Source organism: Coregonus lavaretus, assembly GCF_964263955.1.
Source record: "Coregonus lavaretus genome assembly, chromosome: 10".
NCBI lineage: Eukaryota > Metazoa > Chordata > Actinopteri > Salmoniformes > Salmonidae > Coregonus > Coregonus lavaretus.
This window is the reverse complement of record NC_139997.1, coordinates 21,495,799-21,519,148: the sequence shown is the minus strand read 5'-3', so window position 1 is coordinate 21,519,148 and position 23,350 is coordinate 21,495,799.

Genomic DNA, 23,350 nt, shown 5'->3' with positions numbered 1-23,350 from the left:
ATAAATCAAACGCTCCCAGCGTGAAAACGAAACTATAACAAGGGAAAATATTCCACCTTGGCAAGTACAAATAGAAGAGTAGCTCAACTGAGCTACTCGCTCTCACAAACAACAATCACTCACAAAGACAAGGGGAACAGAGGGAACACGTATACACATACTAATTAGGGGAATGAGCACCAGGTGTGTGTGATTGACAAGACAAGTGGAGTGATGAGAATGGGATCGGCAGTAGCTAGTAAGCCGGTGACGACGAACAACGAAACCTGCCCGAACAAGGAGGGGAGGCAGCCTCGGCGGAAGTCATGACAGTACTCCCCCCCCCCCCCTTGACGCGCGGCTCCAGCAGTGGGACGGCAAGGAGGACGCGGAGCAGGGTGAGTCGGATGGCGACGGTGGTAATCCCTCAACAGGGAGGAATCGAGGATGTCCCTCCTTGGGACTGTACCCCTCCCACTCCACGACATACTGAAGGCCCCCCACCCGACGCCTCGAATCCAGTATGGAACGGACCGAGTACGCCGGGGCCCCCTCGAAGTCCAGAGGAGGTGGAGGAACCTCCCGCACTTCAGACTCCTGGAGTGGACCAGCTACCACCGGCCTGAGGAGAGACACATGAAACGAGGGGTTAATACATCATTCAGGGGGGAGTAACAACCTGTAAGTAACCTCGTTTATCCTCCTCAGGACTTTAAACAGCCCCACAAACCGCAGGCTCAGCTTCCGGCAGGGCAGGCAGAGGGGTAGATTCCGGGTCGAGAGCCAGACCCGATCCCCCGGTACGAAAAACAAGGCCTGCCTGCGGTGGCGTCAGCGTTCGCCTTCTGACGACGCACGGCGCGCTGGAGTCGAACGTGGGCAGCGTCCCAAGTCTCCTCCGCGCGCCGAAACCAGTCATCCACCGCAGGAGCCACGGTCTGGCCCTGGTGCCATGGTGCCAGGACCGGTTGGTAACCCAAAACACATTGGAAGGGTGTTAGGTTAGTGGAGGAGGGCGGAGAGAGTTCTGAGCATATTCTGCCCATGGCAAGAACACCGACCACTCCCCCGGCTGGTCCTGACAGAAGGTCCGCAGGAATCTACCCACATCTTGATTCACCCTTTCCACCTGCCCATTACTCTCGGGGTGAAATCCAGAGGTCAGGCTGACCGAGACCCCCAGATGTTCCATGAACGCCTTCCAGACTCTAGACGTGAACTGGGGACCTCGGTCGGAAACTATATCCTCTGGTACACCGTAGTGCCGGACGACGTGAGTAAACAGAGCCTCCGCAGTTTGTAGGGCCGTGGGGAGACCGGGCAGAGGAAGGAGGCAGCAGGACTTCGAAAAGCGATCCACAAAGACCAGGATGGTGGTGTTACCTTGGGAGAGGGCAAGATCAGTAAGAAAATCAATACTAAGGTGAGACCATGGTCGTTGTGGAACTGGTGAATGTTGTAGCTTACCCGCTGGGAGGTGCCTACGTGCCTTACTCTGGGCGCACACTGAGCAGGAGGAAACATACACCCTCACGTCCTTAGCCAAGGTAGGCCACCAGTACTTCTCGGTCAGGCAGCGCATTGTACGACCGATACCTGGATGACCAGAGGAGGGTGACGTGTGTGCCCAGTAGATCAGACGATCACGGATAAGCGCAGGCACGTACTGCAGCCCAGCTGGACATTGCGGTGGAGATGGATCTGTGCGTAATGCCTGCCCTATATCCGCGTCCATCGCCCATACTACCGGCAACACAATGCATGAGGCCGGGAGTATGGGGGTGTTGTCTCTGGGCCTCTCCTATGTGTCATACAGCCGAGACAGTGCGTCTGACTTCACGTTCTTCGCACCCGGAATGTATGAGAGTGTGAAATCAAACCGGGTGAAGAAGAGGGCCCACCTGGCCTGGCGAGGATTCAGCCTCCTCGCTGCCTGAATGTACTCCAGGTTACGGTGGTCTTTCTAGACGAGGAAAGGGTGTTTCGCATCTTCGAGCCAATGCCTCCACACCGTCAAAGCTCGGACAACAGCCAGCAGCTCCCGATCAACAACGCCGTAGTTCTGCTCCGCCGAGCTGAGCTTCTTCGAAAAGAAGGCACGGGGGCGGAGCTTGGGTGGCGTGCCCGAGCGTTGGGATAAGACAGCGTCTATCCCTACCTCGAACGCATCCACCTCCACTACGAACGGTAGAGATGGATCGGGGTGAGCCAGTACCGGGGCGGAGGTGAACAGATCTCGCAAACTACTGAAGGCCAAATCAGCCTCAGCAGACAAGCGGAGCCGGGATGGCCCACCCTTCAACAAGGAGGCAATGGGAGCTGCGACCTTGCCAAAGCCCTGAATAAACCTCCGATAGTAGTAGGCAAAGCCAAGGAAGCGCTGCACCTCCTTCACCGTGGTTGGAGTCGGCCAATTACGCACAGCTGAAATGCGATCTCCCTCCGTCTCCACACCTGTGGTAGTAATGCGGTATCCGAGGAAGGAGATTGACTGCTGGAAAAACTTACACTTCTCTGCCTTGGCATGAAGATCATTTTCCAGCAGTCAGACCAGTACCTTGCGAACCAGGGACACATGCTCGGCGTGCATAGAGGAATACACCAGGATGTCATCGATGTAGACCACCACACTGCGACCAAGCATGTCCCGAAACACCTCGTTCACAAAGGACTGGAAAACGGATGGAGCATTCATCAAACCGTAGGGCATCACCAGGTATTCATAATGCCCCGAGGTTGTGCCTTATGCTGTTTTCCACTCATCCGCTTCCCGAATATGCACCAGGTTGTAGGCACTCCTGAGGTCTAATTTGGTGAAAAATCGGGCCCCATGCATTGACTCAATCACTGAAGGAATGAGGGGAAGAGGATAACTAAATCGTACCGTCACCTTATTCAGTGGTCCATAATCAATGCATGGGCGTAAACCGCTATCTTTCTTCTTCACAAAGAAGAAACTCGAGGAAGCAGGTGAAGTGGAGGGACGTATATACCCCTGGCGCAGGGACTCGGTGACGTGTGTTTCCATTGCCTCCGTTTCAGCCTATGACAGGGGATACACATGACCCCTGGGAGGGACAGCGTCTACCCGAAGGTTTATCGCGCAATCCCCCTACCATTAAAACCTACCATTAAAATTATAGACTGATCATTTCTTTGTCAGTGGGCAAACGTACAAAATCAGCAGGGGATCAAATACTTTTTTTACTGTATTTATTTGTAAACTTACCATTAGAAAGTACCATGATGATTGAGTGTCCATATAGATGTACCATGATATGTGCACTGCTACTGAGTAAACTTTCAATTGTTCTCCACTATTCCACCCGCTAAAACCTCCCCCCATCCCAAGTTGGGTTGTCGTCCCAGTGACTGGCAGCCAACCACTGTCGACCTGCATCCTAGGGCCTTTGAGAGATTGGGACCCATCCTTTAAAAATAGCACACAGTGCCACCTACAGAACAGAAGCAGATTAACAGCCAAAACAATTTCCAACGCCCTCACCTCGATTGTATTGTACAGTCGTGGTCAAAAGTTTTGAGAATGACACAAGTATTGTGTTACGGATACAGGTATCCTGTATGTGTTTTTGTGTTTTTCCTCTCCTTCTGTCCTAATCACAGGTGTCCCTTGTGTTCCTGATTGAGGTCGTTGGTGTGTCTCACCTGTCAGTCATCAGTTCATCTGCTGATTGCTGAGGTGGACCAAGCAGTGGCCACTTCTCCTGATTGCACCACCTGTTTCTGGTTTTCATACCTAATCACATCACACATCCTCTTGCTTTAAAAGCCAGTCAGTTGTGTTTTCTGACAGAGACTCTTTTCCTTTGTATACTGTGGTGTCCTGTTTTTTTGTGTACTCACTCATTTGCTGTTTACTCCATATGGTAACTATGTTGTTTGTTCCTGGGAAAAGGGGGATTTAGCAAGTCGCCCTTGGGCATACATTACCCATAGGAAAACCTTGTCTAAAAACACTAGTTAGACCTGAGCGGACCACCCACTGTATTTTTTTGTATGGTTAGCAGTAGCATTGCGGTTCTTGAGGCAGGCAAGATCAGTATAGTTTTTTTTTTTTACTTTATTGTTTCATTCCTTGGGTCCTGCTCAGCCTCGTTTTTGTGTTTGACGGTAGCTTTTTGGTTGTCACTGTTCCTTGGCAATATTCTAATTCGCATGAGTTATGTTACGGGTCTCTTTTCCATCCACCCTAGACTTGTAAAGCCACGGGGTTCGTAACATATTGGTCTTCACAAAGTTTGCTGCTTCAGTGTTATGAGATATTTTTGTCAGATGTTACTATGGTATACTGAAGTATAATTACAAGCATTCCATAAGTTTCAAAGGCTTTTATTGACAGTTACATTAAGTTTATGCAAAGAGTCAATATCTGCAGTGTTGACCCTTCTTTTTCAAGACCTCTGCAATCTGCCCTGGCATGCTGTCAATTAACTTCTGGGCCACATCCTGACTGATGGCAGCCCATTCTTGCATAATCAATGCTTTGAGTTTGTCAGAATTTTTGGGGTTTTGTTTGTCCACCCGCCTCTTGAGGATCGACCACAAGTTCTCAATGGGATTAAGGTCTGGGGAGTTTCCTGGCCATGGGCCCAAAATGTCGTTGTTTTTTTAAGGGGGTAGATCAGGTTTAATATTGCAGATAGATTGTAACTTCATCAATGTAATTGTCTGCATCACTTCCAATCCCCCATATGTTTTTTTCTTTCTCGCATATATATATATATATATATATATATATATATATATACAGTGAGGGGAAAAAAGTTTTTGATCCCCTGCTGATTTTGTACGTTTGCCCACTGACAAATAAATTATCAGTCTATAATTGTAATGGTAGGTTTATTTGAACAGTGAGAGACAGAATAACAACAACAAAAAATCCAGAAAAACACATGTAAACATTTTTATAAATTGATTTGCATTTTAATGAGGGAAATAAGTATTTGACCCCCAGGTGAGATTAGGAGCACACTCTTAAAGGGAGTGCTCCTAATATCAGCTTGTTACCTGTATAAAAGACACCTATCCACAGAAGCAATCAATCAATCAAATTCCAAACTCTCCACCATGGCCAAGACCAAAAAGCTCTCCAAGGATGTCAGGGACAAGATTGTAGACCTACACACGGCTGGAATGAGCTACAAGACCATCGCCAAGCAGCTTGGAGAGAAGGTGACAACAGTTGGTGCGATTATTTGCTAATGGAAGAAACACAAAAGAACTGTCAATCTCCCTCGGCCTGGGGCTCCATGCAAGATCTCACCTCGTGGAGTTGCAATGATCATGAAAACGGTGAGGAATCAGCCCAGAACTACATGGGAGGATCTTGTCAATGATCTCAAGGCAGCTGGGACCATAGTCACCAAGAAAACAATTGGTAACACACTACGCCGTGAAGGACAGAAATCCTGCAGCGCCCGCAAGGTCCCCCTGCTCAAGAAAGCACATATACAGGCCCGTCTGAAGTTTGCCAATGAACATCTGAATGATTCAGAGGAGAACTGGGTGAAACTGTTGTGGTCAGATGAGACCAAAATGGAGCTCTTTGGCATCAACTCAACTCGCCGTGTTTGGAGGAGGAGGAATGCTGCCTATGACCCCAAGAACACCATCCCCACCGTCAAACATGGAGGTGGAAACATTATGCTTTGGGGGTGTTTTTCTGCTAAGGGGACAGGACAACTTCACCATATCAAAGGGACAATGGACGGGGCCATGTACCGTCAAATCTTGGGTGAGAACGTCCTTCCCTCAGCCAGGGCATTGAAAATGGGTCATGGATGGGTATTCCAGCATGACAATGACCCAAAACACACGGCCAAGGTAACAAAGGAGTGGCTCAAGAAGAAGCACATTAAGGTCCTGGAGTGGCCTAGCCAGTCTCCAGACCTTAATCCCATAGAAAATCTGTGGAGGGAGCTGAAGGTTCGAGTTGCCAAACGTCAGCCTCTAAACCTTAATGACTTGGAGAAGATCAGCAAAGAGGAGTGGAACAAAATCCCTCCTGAGATGTGTGCAAACCTGGAGGCCAACTACAAGAAACATCTGACCTCTGTGATTGCCAACAGGGGTTTTGCCACCAAGTACTAAGTCATGTTTTGCAGAGGGGTCAAATACTTATTTCCCTCATTAAAATGCAAATCAATTTATAACATTTTTGACATGCGTTTTTCTGGATTTTGTTGTTGTTATTTTGTCTCTCGCTGTTCAAATAAACCTCCCATTAAAATTATAGACTGATCATGTCTTTGTCAGTGGGAAAACGTACAAAATCAGCAGGGGATCAAATACTTATTTCCCTCACTGTATCCTTTAAAAAATATATATTTCCCTTTATTACATTCCAACCCCACCACCCCTTCCCTAATTGGAGTAAACTAGTGAACAACAATGCTTAGGCCTCTACTTCCAGCTTATACATACTATATACATTTTATGGACAGTCAATTTTACAATAAATCTATTTTGTTTGTTTTTACTCCTGAACTTCCTCTATCCTCAACCTCTCTGATCATTTTCATGATGTCCATCCGGTTTGCTTCTATATGCCATATCTTTCTAACTGTGCTCTTTCACAAAAGCTCTCAACCTATAACCTATATACTTATTATGGACACAGTATGCTTACATTATTAGTTATCTTGTTGTTATTAGTCCCATCCATCAACTCCATTCAACACCACCCATCTCTTAACACCATCCATATTGGATTTCTATTTGCCATATTTTTCAACTGTGATGTTTTACAAAAGTTCTGAACCTTTCTATTCTCATTGTTTCTACAGATTGTAAATTGAAAATAAACATTTTTGCTAAAAGTATTATTATATTATTGATCGATTGACTATGACTTTTCAGATCATCCAGTAATGCTATATGCAGGGTTAGCTCCAGGTAAATATTGCAATCCTTTAGCCAGTAGCCAAAAACAAGCTACAAATGGACAGTACCAAAATAATTTATTTAATGATTCTGTCTCTTCGCAGCACAATCTGCAGAGCTGGGAAGATTGTATCCACCATATAAATAACATTCTATTGGTAGCAAGAATTTAACATAATTTAAATTGAAAAATTATAAGTTTTGAATCCGGCATCGTTTTGCGTATCAGTTCACAAACACTATGCCATTGGATCGGTACGTCAAATCTCTAACCAACTATTTTTCAATCTATATGGGACGGCTGTCAATCCTTTGGTCCTGAAATGAAACTGGTATACTTTTTTATTTATCAGTTTTCTTTAACCAATTATGTTATTTAATGCAAGGCCGACAGACAAGTTCCTTACTTTATCCCCCTTCCACTTTCCTCTTCCATTTTTGCGGTAATGCTGCAATTATTTGGTTGTAATTTTGGGTAGAGCAGACATTTCCATATGTTTTTGTTAGCTGCATGTGCGACAACTCCACCAGTCTTACCGATGATATAATTTATGAAGATTATACCTTTTTTAAACATTTTATCAAAAAAAATGTTCATCAATTAGTATATTTGAGTTCAAGCACTATTTGTTCTGTTGTTTCTGGAGGATTAAATTGAAATTGCAACCAATTTTATATGGCTTGTTTTAGAAATAGTGATATTTGGGAGATTTCCTTTTCAAACAACTGAAAGTGAGAGGTTGTAATCTGAATAAAGGGGAAAAGGCCATTCTTGAACATTGGGTGAGACAATCTTACTAATTTGCTAGAGAACCAGTTCGGATTGAAGAATAACTTTTGTATGACTGAAGCTTTTAGTGATAGGTCTAATGCTTTCATATTTAATATTTTTTTCTCATAATTAAAAAAACTGTTCACTAGGCGTAGGCAAGACCATAGGAAAATAGGTAAACTGGGATAATACTAAAGAGTTAATCAGGGTGATTTTTCCACAAATTAACAGGTATTTGCCTTTCCATGGTAGCAAGATCTTATCTATTTTTGCTAATTTCTATTAAGTTATTGGAGTGAGATCATTTATTTCATTTGGGATATGTATTCCAAGTATATCCACATCACCATCAGACCATTTTATTGGTAAACTACATGGTAATGTAAAAATTGTACTATATTACATATTGGATCACAAAAAAATACATCTGTCATAATTTGGTTGTAATCCAGAGGGTTAGAAAATGTATCTAGATCCTCTATGAGGCTGTGGAGGGATTCAAGTTGTGGATTTCAAAGAAAACATGAATAATCAGTGTACAATGACCCCTTTGTTTGTAAACCCTGAATTTCTAATCCCTTGATATTATTGTTTCACTCCTCTTGACAGTTTAAAACATTCTGAGAAATAGCCATTATTTACTATTTTACACCTAGGGTTACTATACATGATTTTAACCCATTTTATAAGAGATTCTCCAAAATTGAAATGCTCCAGGCATTTATATATAAACCCCAGTCGTACTTTATCAAATGCCTTTTCGAAGTCTGCTATGAATAGCAGGCCCGGTTTCCCAGATTTTTCATAGCGTTCTATTGTTTCCAGTACTTGCCTTATATTATCTCCAATGTATCGGCCATGTAAAAAACCTGTCTGATTAGAATGAATAATGTCCGACAATACCTTTTTAATTCTATGCGCTATACATTTTGCTAGAATTTTTGCATCACAACACTGAAGTGTAAGGGACCTCCAAATTTTTGAATGGACTGGATCGTTATATTTTCCACTTGTATCCTGTTTCAGTAATAATGAAATCAGACCTTCTTGAGTGTCTGATCATCTACCATTTACATAGGAGTGGTTAAAACATGCTAATAATGGTCCTCTGAGTATATAAAAAAGGTCTGGTATACCTCGACTGGTATGCCATCCAACCTGGAGTTTTCACGGACTTAGTCTTTAATTGCATCCATAAGTTCCTCCTCTGTAATTTCCCCTTCACCTGAGTCTTTCTGTATGGCTGTTAATTTTACATTATCAATAGAAAAAAAATCTCTACAATTAGCTTCAGTTAGAGGAGATGGAGGCGTCTGAAACGAAAACATATGCTTAAAGTACTTTGTTTCCTCCTTCAAAATATCATTTGGTGAATCATGGGTGACTCAGTCATTTGTAACCAGTTTCAGTAAATCATTTTTGGTAGCATTCCTATGTTGAAGATAAAAAAAAATATTTGGTGCATTTCTCCCCATATTCCATCCAGTTTGCTTTCTTTTAAAAATATATTACACATGATCTTTCTTGAATACATTTCTCCATTTCTTTTTCCTGTAATTTATTCTGAGCCTCTATGTTAGTTTGTATTGCTATCTATCTGTTCTGTTAGACCTATTTCCTTTGTTAGTATGGACTCTTTTGACCTAAATTGATTTTGTTTTCGAGATGAGTACTGAATTGCATGGCCTCTAAAGGCGTCCCATACAATAAGGGGATTTGCTGTACCTATGTTATGTCGGAAACAATCAGTTATACATTCCTCTGTCCTAGTTAAAAGCAAGTTATCATCCAATAGGCTTTGATTACATTTCCAATATCCTCGCCCACGTGGAAATTCAGTAAGAGTAATGTATATGCCAATTATATGATGGTCCGACCGCAATCTGTCCCCTATCAACACTTTTTAAACTTTTGGTGCCAACGAGAATGACATAAGAAAGAAGTAAAGATGACTAGATTGATTGAGTCTCCGCCATGTACAGTAGGGAGAAAAAGTATTTGATACACTGCCGATTTTGCAGGTTTTCCTACTTACAAAGCATGTAGAGGTCTAATTTGTATCATAGATACACTTCAACTGTGAGGGAATCTAAAACAAAAATCCAGAAAATCACATTGTATGATTAACTAATTAATTTGCATTTTATTGCATGACATAAGCATTTGATCACCTACCAACCAGTAAGAATTCCGGCTCTCACAGACCTGTTAGTTTTTCTTTAAGAAGCCCTCCTGTTCTCCACTCTACCTGTATTAACTGCACCTGTTTGAGCTCGTTACCTGTATAAAAGACACCTGTCCACACACTCAATCAAACAGACTCCAACCTCTCCACAATGGCCAAGACCAGAGAGCTGTGTAAGGACATCAGGGATAAAATTGTAGACCTGCACAAGGCTGGGATGGGCTACAGAACAATCGGCAAGCAGTTTGGTGAGAAGGCAACAACTGTTGGCACAATTATTAGAAAATGGAAGAAGTTCAAGATGATGGTCAATCACCTTCGGTCTGGGGCTCCATGCAAGATCTCACCTCGTGGGGCATCAATGATCATGAGGAAGGTGAGGGATCAGCCCAGAACTACACGGCAGGACCTGGTCAATGACCTGAAGAGAGCTGGGACCACAGTCTCAAAGAAAACCATTAGTAACACACTACACCATCATGGATTAAATCCTGCAGCGCACGCAAGGTCCCCCTGCTGAAGCCAGCGCATGTCCAGACCCGTCTGAAGTTTGCCAATGACCATCTGGATGATCCAGAGGAGGAATGGGAGAAGGTCATGTGGTCTGATGAGACAAAAAATAGAGCTTTTTGGTCTAAACTCCACTCGCCGTGTTTGGAGGAAGAAGAAGGATGAGTACAACCCCAAGAACACCATCCCAACCGTGAAGCATGGAGGTGGAAACATCATTATTTGGGGATGCTTTTCTGCAAAGGGGACAGGACGACTGCACCGTATTGAGGGGAGGATGGATGGGGCCATGTATCGCGAGATCTTGGCCAACAACCTCGTTCCCTCAGTGAGAGCATTGAAGATGGGTCATGGCTGGGTCTTCCAGCATGACAACGACCCGAAACACACAGCCAGGGCAACTAAGGAGTGGCTCCGTAAGAAGGATCTCAAGATCCTGGAGTGGCCTAGCCAGTCTCCAGACCTGAACCCAATAGAAAATCTTTGGAGGGAGTTGAAAGTCTGTATTGCCCAGCGACAGCCCCGAAACCTGAAGGATCTGGAGAAGATCTGTATGGAGGAGTGGGCCAAAATCCCTGCTGCAGTGTGTGCAAACCTGGTCAAGACCTACAGGAAACGTATGATCTCTGTAATTGCAAACAAAGGTTTCTGTACCAAATATTATGTTCTGCTTTTCTGATGTATCAAATAATTGTCATGCAATAAAATGCAAATTAATTACTTAAAAATCATACAATGTGAAAATTACAGACCTCTACATGCTTTGTAAGTAGGAAACACTGCCGATTTTGCAGGTTATCAAATACTTGTTCTCCCCACAATGTCACGATCGTCTGAAGGAGGAGACCAATGCGCAGCGTTGCGAGTGAACATGATGACTTTATTTACTTAAAGCAACCACGAAGAAAACAACAAATAATGATACGTGAAGTTCTAAACTGAATACGACTAACAGCTACAAAGAAACAATAACCCACAACACAAAGGAAAAAACACACCGAATATATATGGCTCCCAATCAGAGATAACGAGCCGACAGCTGACACTCGTTACCTCTGATTGGGAGTCATCGACCAATCACCACATACACAAACAAAATGAAACTCACCCATCCCCAACACCACCAAATGAAATACACCCAACACAAGAAAATGAACAACCCTGGCTCAATATAAACGTCCATAGAGCCAGAGTGTTACAGTACCCCCCCCTAAAGGTGCGAACTCCGGGCGCACCAACATCAGGACTAGGGGAGGGTCTGGGTGGGCGTCTGTCCATGGTGGCGGCTCTGGCCCCGGTCGTGATCCCCACCCCACCACAGTCACAACCTGCTTCGGTAGCCTCCTCCCAATGACCACCCTCCACCTAACCCCACCTGGACTAAGGGGCAACCCCGGACTAAGGGGCAGCATCGGCCTAAGGGGCAGCACCGGGATAAGGGGCAGCACCGGGATAAGGGGCAGCACCGGGACAAGGGGCAGCACCGGACTACGGGGCAGTACCGGACTAAAGGGCAGTACAGGACTAAGGGGCAGCACCGGGCTAAGGGGCAGTACCGGACTACGGGGCAGCACCGGGCTAAGGGGCGGCACCGGACTCAGGGGCAGCACCGGACTAAGGGGCAGCACCGGGCTAAAGGGCAGCACCGGGCTAAGGGGCAGCACCTGACTAGATGGCGGATCCTGGCTGGCTGGCTCTGGCGGATCCTGGCGGGACGGCTCTGGCGGATCCTGGCGGGACGTCTCTGGCGGATCCTGGCGGGACGGCTCTGGCGGATCCAGGCTGGACGGCTCTGGCGGATCCTGGCGGGACGGCTCTGGCGGATCCTGGCGGGACGGCTCTGGCGGATCCAGGCTGGACGGCTCTGGCGGATCCTGGCGGGACGTCTCTGGCGGATCCTGGCGGGACGGCTCTGGCGGATCCAGGCTGGACGGCTCTGGCGGATCCTGGCGGGACGGCTCTGGCGGATCCTGGCGGGACGTCTCTGGCGGATCCTGGCGGGACGGCTCTGGCGGATCCGGCTGCTCATGGCTGGCTGATGGATCTGGCTGCTCATGGCTGGCTGACGGACCTGGCTGCTCATGGCTGGCTGACGGGTCCGGCTGCTCATGGCTGGCTGACGGGTCCGGCTGCTCATGGCTGGCTGACGGATCTGGCTGCTCATGGCTGGCTGACGGGTCTGGCTGCTCATGGCTGGCTGACGGATCTGGCTGCTCATGGCTGGCTGACGGGTCTGGCTGCTCATGGCTGGTTGACAGATCTGGCTGCTCATGGTTGGCTGATGGTGCTGGCTGGGAGGCTGGCGGTGGAGGCGGACCCCAGCCTCGGATTGCAGTCATCACCTCCAGCAGGACGGCTCCCATCTGCAGGATCTGCTCTTTCTGGTTCCGAACCTGAGCTTCCAGTCTAGTATGGGCTGCGTCGGCTCCTGCTGATTCCATAGCAGGTGTATGATTCTGTCTGGCGGAAGGCTCTAGCGGCTCCTGTCTGGCGGAAGGCACTAGTGGCTCCGATCTGGCGGACGGCTCTGAAGGCTCATGGCAGACGGACGGCTTTGCAGGCTCAGTACAGACGGGCGGCTTATGCAGCGCTTGACAGACGGGCAGTTCAGGCGCCGTTGGGCAGACGGCAGACTCTGGCCGACTGGTGACGCACCCCGTAGGATTCGTGCGTGGAGCAGGAACAGGCCGGGCCGGGCTGGCGACGCACATCGTGGACCTGGTGCGTGGAGTAGGAACAGACCGGTACGTACCGGGAACACCCACCACTGGCCTTAACTGGGGATCAAGAACGGACCGGACCAGACTGGGAACACACTTCAGTCTCTCATGCCGTGCCACAACAACTTCCCTCCCTCTACTCGCCAATGGCTCCCGTAATCCGATAGCCTTCTCTCCAGCTCTCCCTGTGGCAGCCTCCTGCTGCCCAGGCGCCCAAGCCATGTGCCCCCCCCCAAAAAATTTTTGGGGAGTAACCACGGGCCTCCAGCCTCGACTCCGCGCTTCCTCTTTCCGTCGCCTCTCCTCTGTCTCGCTCCATGGACGGCGATCCATGCCGTCCAGGATTTCTTCCCACGTCCAGGACCCTTTTCCGTCCAAAAGCTCTTCCCATGTCCAGACCCTCGGCTCCTGTGTAGGTAGGTCCTGTTGCCGCTTGTTACGCTGCTTGGTCCTTTTGTGGTGGGTTATTCTGTCACGATCGTCTGAAGGAGGAGACCAATGCGCAGCGTTGCGAGTGAACATGATGACTTTATTTACTTAAAGCAACCACGAAGAAAACAACAAATAATGATACGTGAAGTTCTAAACTGAATACGACTAACAGCTACAAAGAAACAATAACCCACAACACAAAGGAAAAAACACACCGAATATATATGGCTCCCAATCAGAGATAACGAGCCGACAGCTGACACTCGTTACCTCTGATTGGGAGTCATCGACCAATCACCACATACACAAACAAAATGAAACTCACCCATCCCCAACACCACCAAATGAAATACACCCAACACAAGAAAATGAACAACCCTGGCTCAATATAAACGTCCATAGAGCCAGAGTGTTACACACAAAATATTGTCAAAGAAGTGTGGATCATCATTATTTGTTCCATAAAGGTTAATGAGCCATATCTGTTTATGGTCCAATAACATATTTAAAATAATCCATCTACCTTGCGTATATGTTTGGACAATTTGCACATTCGGATTGAAATTACTCTTAATTAATATCATCACCCCTTTTGAGTTTCTTTGCCCATGGGAGAAATATATTTGCCCCCCACCCAACCACCATCCATTCCTTTTTCCACGCAACTTCATCTAGAATTGTTGAATGAGTTTCCTGTAAAAAATAGATATTATATTCCTTCTCTTTGAGCCATGTAAATATTGTTCTTCTTTTGTTATTATCTGCTAAGCCATTAAAATTATAACTGGCTATACTTATTTCACCATATACCATAATGAGATACAAGTTTCAAATCTATTTATCATTATATATGTTTGTAAATTTACCAATGAAAAATACCATAGTGATTGAGTGTCCACATAGCTGTACCATGATATTTGCATTGCTACTAAGTAACCCTCCAATTGTTCTCCACTAATTCCCCCGCTAAAGCAACTCCCCATCTCAAGTTGGGCCGTCATCCCAGTGATCGGCATACCACCCCCATCCCCCCAGGCCCCCGAGAGGCCAGGACCCATCCATCGAAAACAGCACACAGTGCCACCCACAAAACAGAAGCAGGTCAACCGCCAAAAGCATTTCAAATGCTCTCACCTCATATATATATATATATATATATATATATATATATACAGTGGGGGAAAAAAGTATTTATTCAGCCACCAATTGTGCAAGTTCTCCCACTTAAAAAGATGAGGCCTGTAATTTTCATCATAGGTACACGTCAACTATGACAGACAAATTGAGATTTTTTTTTCTCTCCAGAAAATCACATTGTAGGATTTTTAATGAATTTATTTGCAAATTATGGTGGAAAATAAGTATTTGGTCACCTACAAACAAGCAAGATTTCTTGCTCTCACAGACCTGTAACTTCTTCTTTAAGAGGCTCCTCTGTCCTCCACTCGTTACCTGTATTAATGGCACCTGTTTGAACTTGTTATCAGTATAAAAGACACCAGTCCACAACCTCAAACAGTCACACTCCAAACTCCACTATGGCCAAGACCAAAGAGCTGTCAAAGGACACCAGAAACAAAATTGTAGACCTGCACCAGGCTGGGAAGACTGAATCTGCAATAGGTAAGCAGCTTGGTTTGAAGAAATCAACTGTGGGAGCAATTATTAGGAAATGGAAGACATACAAGACCACTGATAATCTCCCTCGATCTGGGGCTCCACGCAAGATCTCACGCCGTGGGGTCAAAATGATCACAAGAACGGTGAGCAAAAATCCCAGAACCACACGGGGGACCTAGTGAATGACCTGCAGAGAGCTGGGACCAAAGTAACAAAGCCTACCATCAGTAACACACTACGCCGCCAGGGACTCAAATCCTGCAGTGCCAGACGTGTCCCCCTGCTTAAGCCAGTACATGTCCAGGCCCGTCTGAAGTTTGCTAGAGTGCATTTGGAAGATCCAGAAGAGGATTGGGAGAATGTCATATGGTCAGATGAAACCAAAATAGAAATATTTGTAAAAACTCAACTCGTCGTGTTTGGAGGACAAAGAATGCTGAGTTGCATCCAAAGAACACCATACCTACTGTGAAGCATGGGGGTGGAAACATCATGCTTTGGGGCTGTTTTTCTGCAAAGGGACCAGGACGACTGATCCGTGTAAAGGAAAGAATGAATGGGGCCATGTATCATGAGATTTTGAGTGAAAACCTCCTTCCATGAGCAAGGGCATTGAAGATGAAACGTGGCTGGGTCTTTCAGCATGACAATGATCCCAAACACACCGCCCGGGCAACGAAGGAGTGGCTTCTTAAGAAGCATTTCAAGGTCCTGGAGTGGCCTAGCCAGTCTCCAGATCTCAACCCCATAGAAAATCTTTGGAGGGAGTTGAAAGTCCGTGTTGCCCAGCGACAGCCCCAAAACAGCACTGCTCTAGAGGAGATCTGCATGGAGGAATGGGCCAAAATACCAGCAACAGTGTGTGAAAACCTTGTGAAGACTTACAGAAAACGTTTGACCTGTGTCATTGCCAACAAAGGGTATATAACAAAGTATTGAGAAACTTTTGTCATTGACCAAATACTTATTTTCCACCATAATTTGCAAATAAATTCATTAAAAATCCTACAATGTGATTTTCTGGATTTGTTTTCCTCTTTTGTCTGTCATAGTTAACGTGTACCTATGATGAAAATTACAGGCCTCTCATCTTTTTAAGTGGGAGAACTTGCACAATTGGTGGCTGACTAAATACTTTTTCCCCCCACTGTATATGTATATGTCGCTATTCAAATATCTTGCTTATTTTATTTTCCATCATTATCAATTAATATGCGTAATAATGTCGGCAGTTCATGCATATGATTTTAACCTATAACTTGGATTGCCATTGTATTACATTTTTGACAAGCAATTATTATTTTAGCAAACAATTATTGTGGTTCATCCTATATTCTCCCTAGCATCCTTACCCCCTTGCAACAGATGTGGGATAAACACACACGCACATACTCTAACACACTCAACCCCTTTCCTCCACAATCAACCATAAAATCAGATGCTCAACGGTTGTTACATCGCAGAGCCCAACTCAAGAAAGGTCCTGATTTACGAATGCATATACAGTTACAGCTGTTTGAGAAAGCATGCAAGATTGAGCAAAAATTGACAACAATGTGAGATTTGATTAATCTATGTCAAGACCTAGGTGATGGAGATCAGATCCACCCTCTTCACCTGAGACACAAACACTCTGGTCCCCCGTTGTAACCATTTTCCCCAAGCATCTCCGTGCAGTCAGACCTTTGATTGTTTAGTGCCACCTGGGCCACAATGATAAGCCCCCTCTCTGATTGTCCGAGTGTGACCCCCTCCCCATGGGTTACTGCAGCCAGTGTTGCCAGCACTGCCACTACCTGGGTGGTGGTACCCCTCCTGAATCCCCACCGGCTAGGTACAAGGTCGTCAAGGTTCTCATTAGCAGCTTTGAGAATTTCCTTGTATATTATGCTCTCCCACCTGGGGTGACCAACCCTGCCAGGCAGGCTCAGACTCTTGAGGGGCGGTGTTGCTTTAGATTCCTACCTAATTTCTGGCTTTTTAGTACTTTTGTGTTCCTTTTCCTTATATTTGAAGATGTATTATTTCAATAATTGTCATTTCTTCTAATGCTGTCTTATCTATTTCTAAGTTCTAGAAATAGAAAATGCTGAAAACTAATTATTTTACAACATTCCCTGTCTTGAATGGTAGGTCTCTGACCATATTTATCTTTCAGTCTTGGCTGCGTATAGGCTGCATGGAGTAGGCCTATAAAACAGATAAGGACTTTTCCTTAGTGTGTGGGTTGCTCAGGTGGGTATATAGGGTTGGGGACCGTTCCATCATGATAGGACAATAAATAAATAGACTATATTTGTAATGTATTTTAAAATGTATATCCCTTGTCTGCACAAAACTGACAACACTCTCTGTCACTACTCCTGCTCACAGAAAACACATGGGCTCTGGCATTTGCAACCATTTTCCTTTTTCACCCACTTAACTCACCACACTTTTCCAATCAGAAAATCACACACCCCATCTTCCATCACAACCACACTCCCCCAACATATACACCTGCACATACCCACATACTGTGCCTTCTATGTCCTCTGTTTGCTGTGTTCTTATCCCCATCATGTTGATTCCTACCTATTTTCGGGCTTTTTAGTACTTTTGTGTTCCTGTTCCTTATATTTGAAGATGTATTATTTCAATAATTGTCCTTTCTAATGCTGTCTTATCTATTTATAAGTTCTATAAATAGAAAATGTTGAATACTAATTATTTTACAACATTCCCTATCTTGAATGGTATGTTGTATCTGTAGTTTATTTCTTTATCAATTGTTGTATTTTATTGTTTTCCTGTTTTTTTTATTACAATCCCTACCATAGATAGTATTGGGTGTTCCATTATTTGAGTCCTCTATTGGAACTTTGTATTATTTAGAATAGCCATGGCGTAGTCTTGGTGTCTCGGAACAGTTGGTTATCAATGTACATTTTATTGGCTAGAGCTACACGTTTCCCTTTTAGTCTATTCACTTTGAAGAGTCGGTACAGAACTTTGTGCCGTTCTGCAATTTCCTTTGGGAACTGATCATTCATGCCTATTTTCGTCCCAGCGAGTCTAGTATTACATATTTATTGATTACTGCATTGTTAGATTTAGAGCTTGCAAGAAAGGCATTTCACTGTACTTTTGCACGTGACATTAAAACTTAATTTCAAGCACTGTCACGCCCTCATATTTGTTGAGTCAGGGTGTGTTTTTTCTATGTGGTGATTGTCTATGTTGTATATTCTAGTATTTGTATTTTTATGTTGGCCGGTGTGGTTCCCAATCAGAGGCAGCTGTCGCTAGTTATCTCTGATTGGGGCCATACTTAGGCAGCCTATTGCCACTAGTTGTGGGATCTTGTTCCGTGTAAGGTATGTTGTTTGTGTACCGTGGACTTCACGTTTCGTTTCGTTTCGTTGTTTTGTCGCTTGTTTATTCGTTCCAAATAAACATGTATGCATATCACGCTGCGCCTTGGTCTGACCCGTCGATGAACGAACGTGACAAGCACCCAATATAAAATGTATGTTGAATTTCATATTTGATTACACATTTTATTTGACCTTGTTTCAATGTAGTGAAATGGTATGTTTGAATCCGGTGCCTTCGATGCACATCTGTCAAAAGGGATTTGTCTGTGGACTTGGAGTGCCATCCGGACCGGAACTGATGGATGCTCACATGTACGCCTTATCATCTTAAGTCAGGTCCCATCATGCATTTATTTATGACCTTGTCCTTGTCTGGACAGAAAGAAGACCGGTGCTCTGGTAATACACCAAATCCAATCAGCTTTCTGAAGGTTTCATCTCAGCTTTGCCTCCTTTCTTGTGAAAAAGTTTTTTAAAAAGTCACATAAAGAGGGAGAGAGAGAGAAGGAGAGGGGTATGAAGGGAGAGATAGAAAGAGCGAGAGAGAGGTGCAATAAACTATAGGTGATTGTTGAAATATACAACACTGGTGCTTATTTGAATATTTTAACTGATTAGTATTATTTGATGTGCATGGAGCAATAATGGATTTTACCTAAGTAATTCTCTTCATAAACAGAATAGTATGTGGGTGTCTAAATGTGGTCACCTTGGTAACAAGAAGTTTGTGGTTGGTCAAAATAGTGTCATACATGAAAGGTATATTAAATTAATAATTTGAGTTGTCTGTATATTTTCTATGTAAGCTGTCAGATAATTAAGTATAATCTCTGCAGCTTGTCATACTGTGTATGCTAATTCATGTGCTTTTAAGAGGAATTTAGGAATTTATTCAGTTTAATACATTTCAAAAGATAACCATGCATTATGCATCAAATGTCACATTCAAATCAATTATAAACGATTTATAGAACTGATAATTCCAGCCGCGCTTTATTAAAGCTGTGATTTATTTAACAATAACTCAATGCTTCTTTTACATTATATTCAATAAATAAAGATAATGTAATACATAACTGCACCAAGGCAAGTGTAGCAGAGGTAGTTCACAAAGCCAGCCTCACATGATAAGTGCCTTGCCTTCGACCTAAAGACACATTAGCTTCCAGAGCCAAATCTTAGGCTTTAGCTCAGACCTGGGCTCGATCCCTGATCGGCCACACAACATTACATTAATCTATTCACATGGAATAATTAAGCGTTAGCTTGGTTTACCCCTAATGAAGTAATATTCACCCCTGGAAAATCTCAATATTACCCTGGTTCGGACTCTCCAGTCCAATTATACTGTTAATCTGGCCAACTAAATGAATCACTGACTATGCTGTAAATGCAATGCAGTTTTCCCCTATATGTGAAAATGCTTTGAGCAACTGGCAAAGTACTATACATCAAATCCATTAGTTCTACTATTATTGTGAGGAGTTTATTTTCAGCCAGTGACATTTTAGGGCAATGCATTATGTAAATGCCTCATCACTGCCAGGGCAAAAAATGGCCACGGTGACCCAAGATTATGTTAATGTTGCATCAGAGGCCTGACCTTGCCTCGTTACATAATTTGTTTAACTGACACATTAATTGTTGCACCTGTGTGGGGCACTAAAAGGTAAATGATAGAAAACCTGCACACGGTTGAATGAATAGGGAAATGGGTTTAAAAAATAAGATTAAAAGTGTCATCTCTAGAATAGGTAAATGTAAATAGTCCTTCATGTCTATGAAGTTAAATGATGTGAGAGGGTTATATTTTTGTGTTGGCATGTTTTTGTTTTCTAAACCTTACCCTAACCCTAACATTAACCTCCTCGTTAGAAGGCCTAAATCTAACCTTACCCTTACTGAGTAAACTCAACTCTGTTCATATACAGTTGAAGAAGTCGGAAGTTTACATACACTTAGGTTAGGTTGGAGTCATTGAAACCACATTTTTTTGTTAACAAACTATAGTTTGGCAAGTCGGTTAGGACATCTACTTTCTGCATGACACAAGTAATTTGTCCAACAATTGTTAACAGACAGATTATTTCACTTCTAATTCACTGTATCACAATTCCAGTGGGTCAGAAGTTTATACACTGAGTTGACTGTGCCTTTAAAACAGCTTGGAAAATTCCTGAAAATTATTATGTCATGGCTTTAGAAGCTTCTGATAGGCTAATTGACATCATTTGAGTCAATTGGAGGTGTCCCTGTGGATGTATTTCAAGGCTTACAGTTGAAGTCGGAAGTTTACATACACTTTAGCCAAATATATTTAAACTCCGTTTTTCACAATTCCTGAAAATTTATCCTAGTAAAAATTCCCTGTATTAGGTCAGTTAGGATCACCACTTTATTTTAAGAATGTGAAATGTCAGAATAATAGTAGAGAATGATTTCTTTCAGCTTTTATTTCTTTCATCACATTCCCAGTGGGTCAGAAGTTTACATACACTCAATTAGTATTTAATAGCATTGCCTTTAAATTGTTTATCTTGGGTCAAACATTTTTTTGACGTCTGTCAATTGGACAGACAGACGTCACATCAAATGAAGTTTTAATCAAAAGCTACGGATTTGAATGGTGCTATTCAAAGATCAATTGAGGCCTGGACAAATATACTTGACTCTGTAAATAATAATCACAGCTAAAGCCCTACACATACAAATAAACAGTGGCGACGCATCATTCAGGGCAGAGCCCCACCTGTTTTGAGCCACACCTGTTCAGCAAAGAAAATATGTTTTTGTTGTTGCTTGTTTTGCGTGTTATTTTGGCATTAATACATGTCACATATCATTTTGCAAACAATGTAAAAAGAAAAATCATTGAGTTAATAAAGCTGCATACAAACATGGTCTCTTTTTCGCTTTCTTGAGTAAGGCAGCTCCAAAATGCAGGTGTTTCAGCCTTGCTCAATGCTTTCTGTGGTGGCGGGGCAGCCAGCGGAAAATACGTAGCATAGAGGTTGGTAATGTTCTCTAGTTGCGCTGTGATTGGCTCAGTGTTCTGTCATTCATTGGGACACTACGTCACCACAAAATCTAGCCCCTTGGGTGCTGCCATAGACTTACATTAGAAGTGCCCATCCAAGAAGGCTCAAGGTCATTGTCCACAGATAAAAGGACGTCAAATCATGTTATCTACCGTAGCTTTGATTAGACTGATCATGTCAACATCAAACTTTCAAAATCTTAGCTAGCAACCTAGACAAGCAGTCATCATCATGCATCAAGTTGGCAATCTACTGGCAAATCCTTTTCAATCCCAGCATCATCCGGGTTAGGGGAGGGTTTGGCCGTCCCGGATGTCCTTGTCTCATCATGCTCTAGTGACTCCTTGTGGCGGTCCAGGCGCCTGCAAGCTGACTTTGGTCGTCAGTTCGACAATGTTTCTTCTGACACATTGGTGAGGCTGGCTTCCAGGTTAAGCGAGCAGTGTGTCAAGAAGCAGTGCGGCTTGGCTCTCGACCTTCGCCGAAGAGACAATATTGTAACTACCAATTGGATATCACGAAAAAGGGGGTAACGCCATGGGCCAGAAAAGTTTGAATACATTGGCCATGCTGTCAATCCAGCATGAACAAATAGTTATATTGACTTCGTCCGTCCTAGCTCGCTCATTAATATCTTAATCGAAATTACGGATTGCCTCTTATCCGCTCTTTGTTCCCTTATGCCATAGTTTGTACATCTCAATTGTCAGTAGAAACCACATTTGTTTAAGCTAGTCAGCCATATTAGGTATGTTTTTTTAAAAGGCAGTAAATTAGGCTGAATTACCGGTTTCGCTGCCAGACAAGGCTACGCTGATAGCCAGGTGTAGCGGTGGTAAGGATTCACTCCATGGTGCTGAAAAGAAAGCTCTGCTGTTGGGACAGCTTTATGTAGGCCCTAACAGTTTGTGGGCACAGTTTGTTACTGTTATAGTGCAATGAATGTATTGTTTAGTGTTGTGTAGTGGCTATGCTGGCATGCATAGAAACAAAAAATAAATCTTTGCCCAACCAAGAGTTACATGCTAAAATCGCCACTGCAAATAAACAATCTATAAAGCCTAACAGATTTCAGCACCCAAAGAAAAGCTTGCAGTTACACAGGACAAACATAGGTACAAGGTAGGCATTAATAATGCCAGGCTCAGAGCTACAGGGTACTGCGAACTTGGGAAATCTGACTTCCAACTTCGGTGTGTTCAAGACAACTGGGAACTCTGAAAAAAAAAAAAAGCTCTGACTGGGAAAAATCATTTCAAAGGTCATCCAACTCGGAATTTCAAGTCGGAAACTCAGGCATCTTTCTAGAGCTACAACTTTCCGACCTGAAGATCACTGACGTCATGATTTGATCAACTATTTTTCTTTGGAGATCCCAGTTGTCTTGAACGCACCATAATATTAATAATGAACGTTTTAGTATCAATTGATAGTGACTCGATGTAGTCGGTGGTACACTTTGCCGACACTCCTCGCAACTCAACTCAGTAGAGATGAACAATGCCTTCAGAAAGTATTCACACCCCTTTACTTTTTCCACATTTTGTTGTGTTACAAAGTGGGATTAAAATGGATTTGTCATTTTTTGTCAACGATCTACACAAAATACTCTGTAATGTGAAAGTGGAAGAAAAATTCTAACATTTGTTAAAAAAATAAAAATAAAACATATTAAAATACAGTATTTGATACACTGACGATTTTGCAGGTTTTCCTATTTACAAAGCATGTAGAGGTCAGTAATTCTTATCATAGGTACACTTCAACTGTGAGAAAAAAAAATAATCCAGAAAATCACATTGTATGATTTAAGTAATTAATTTGCATTTTATTGC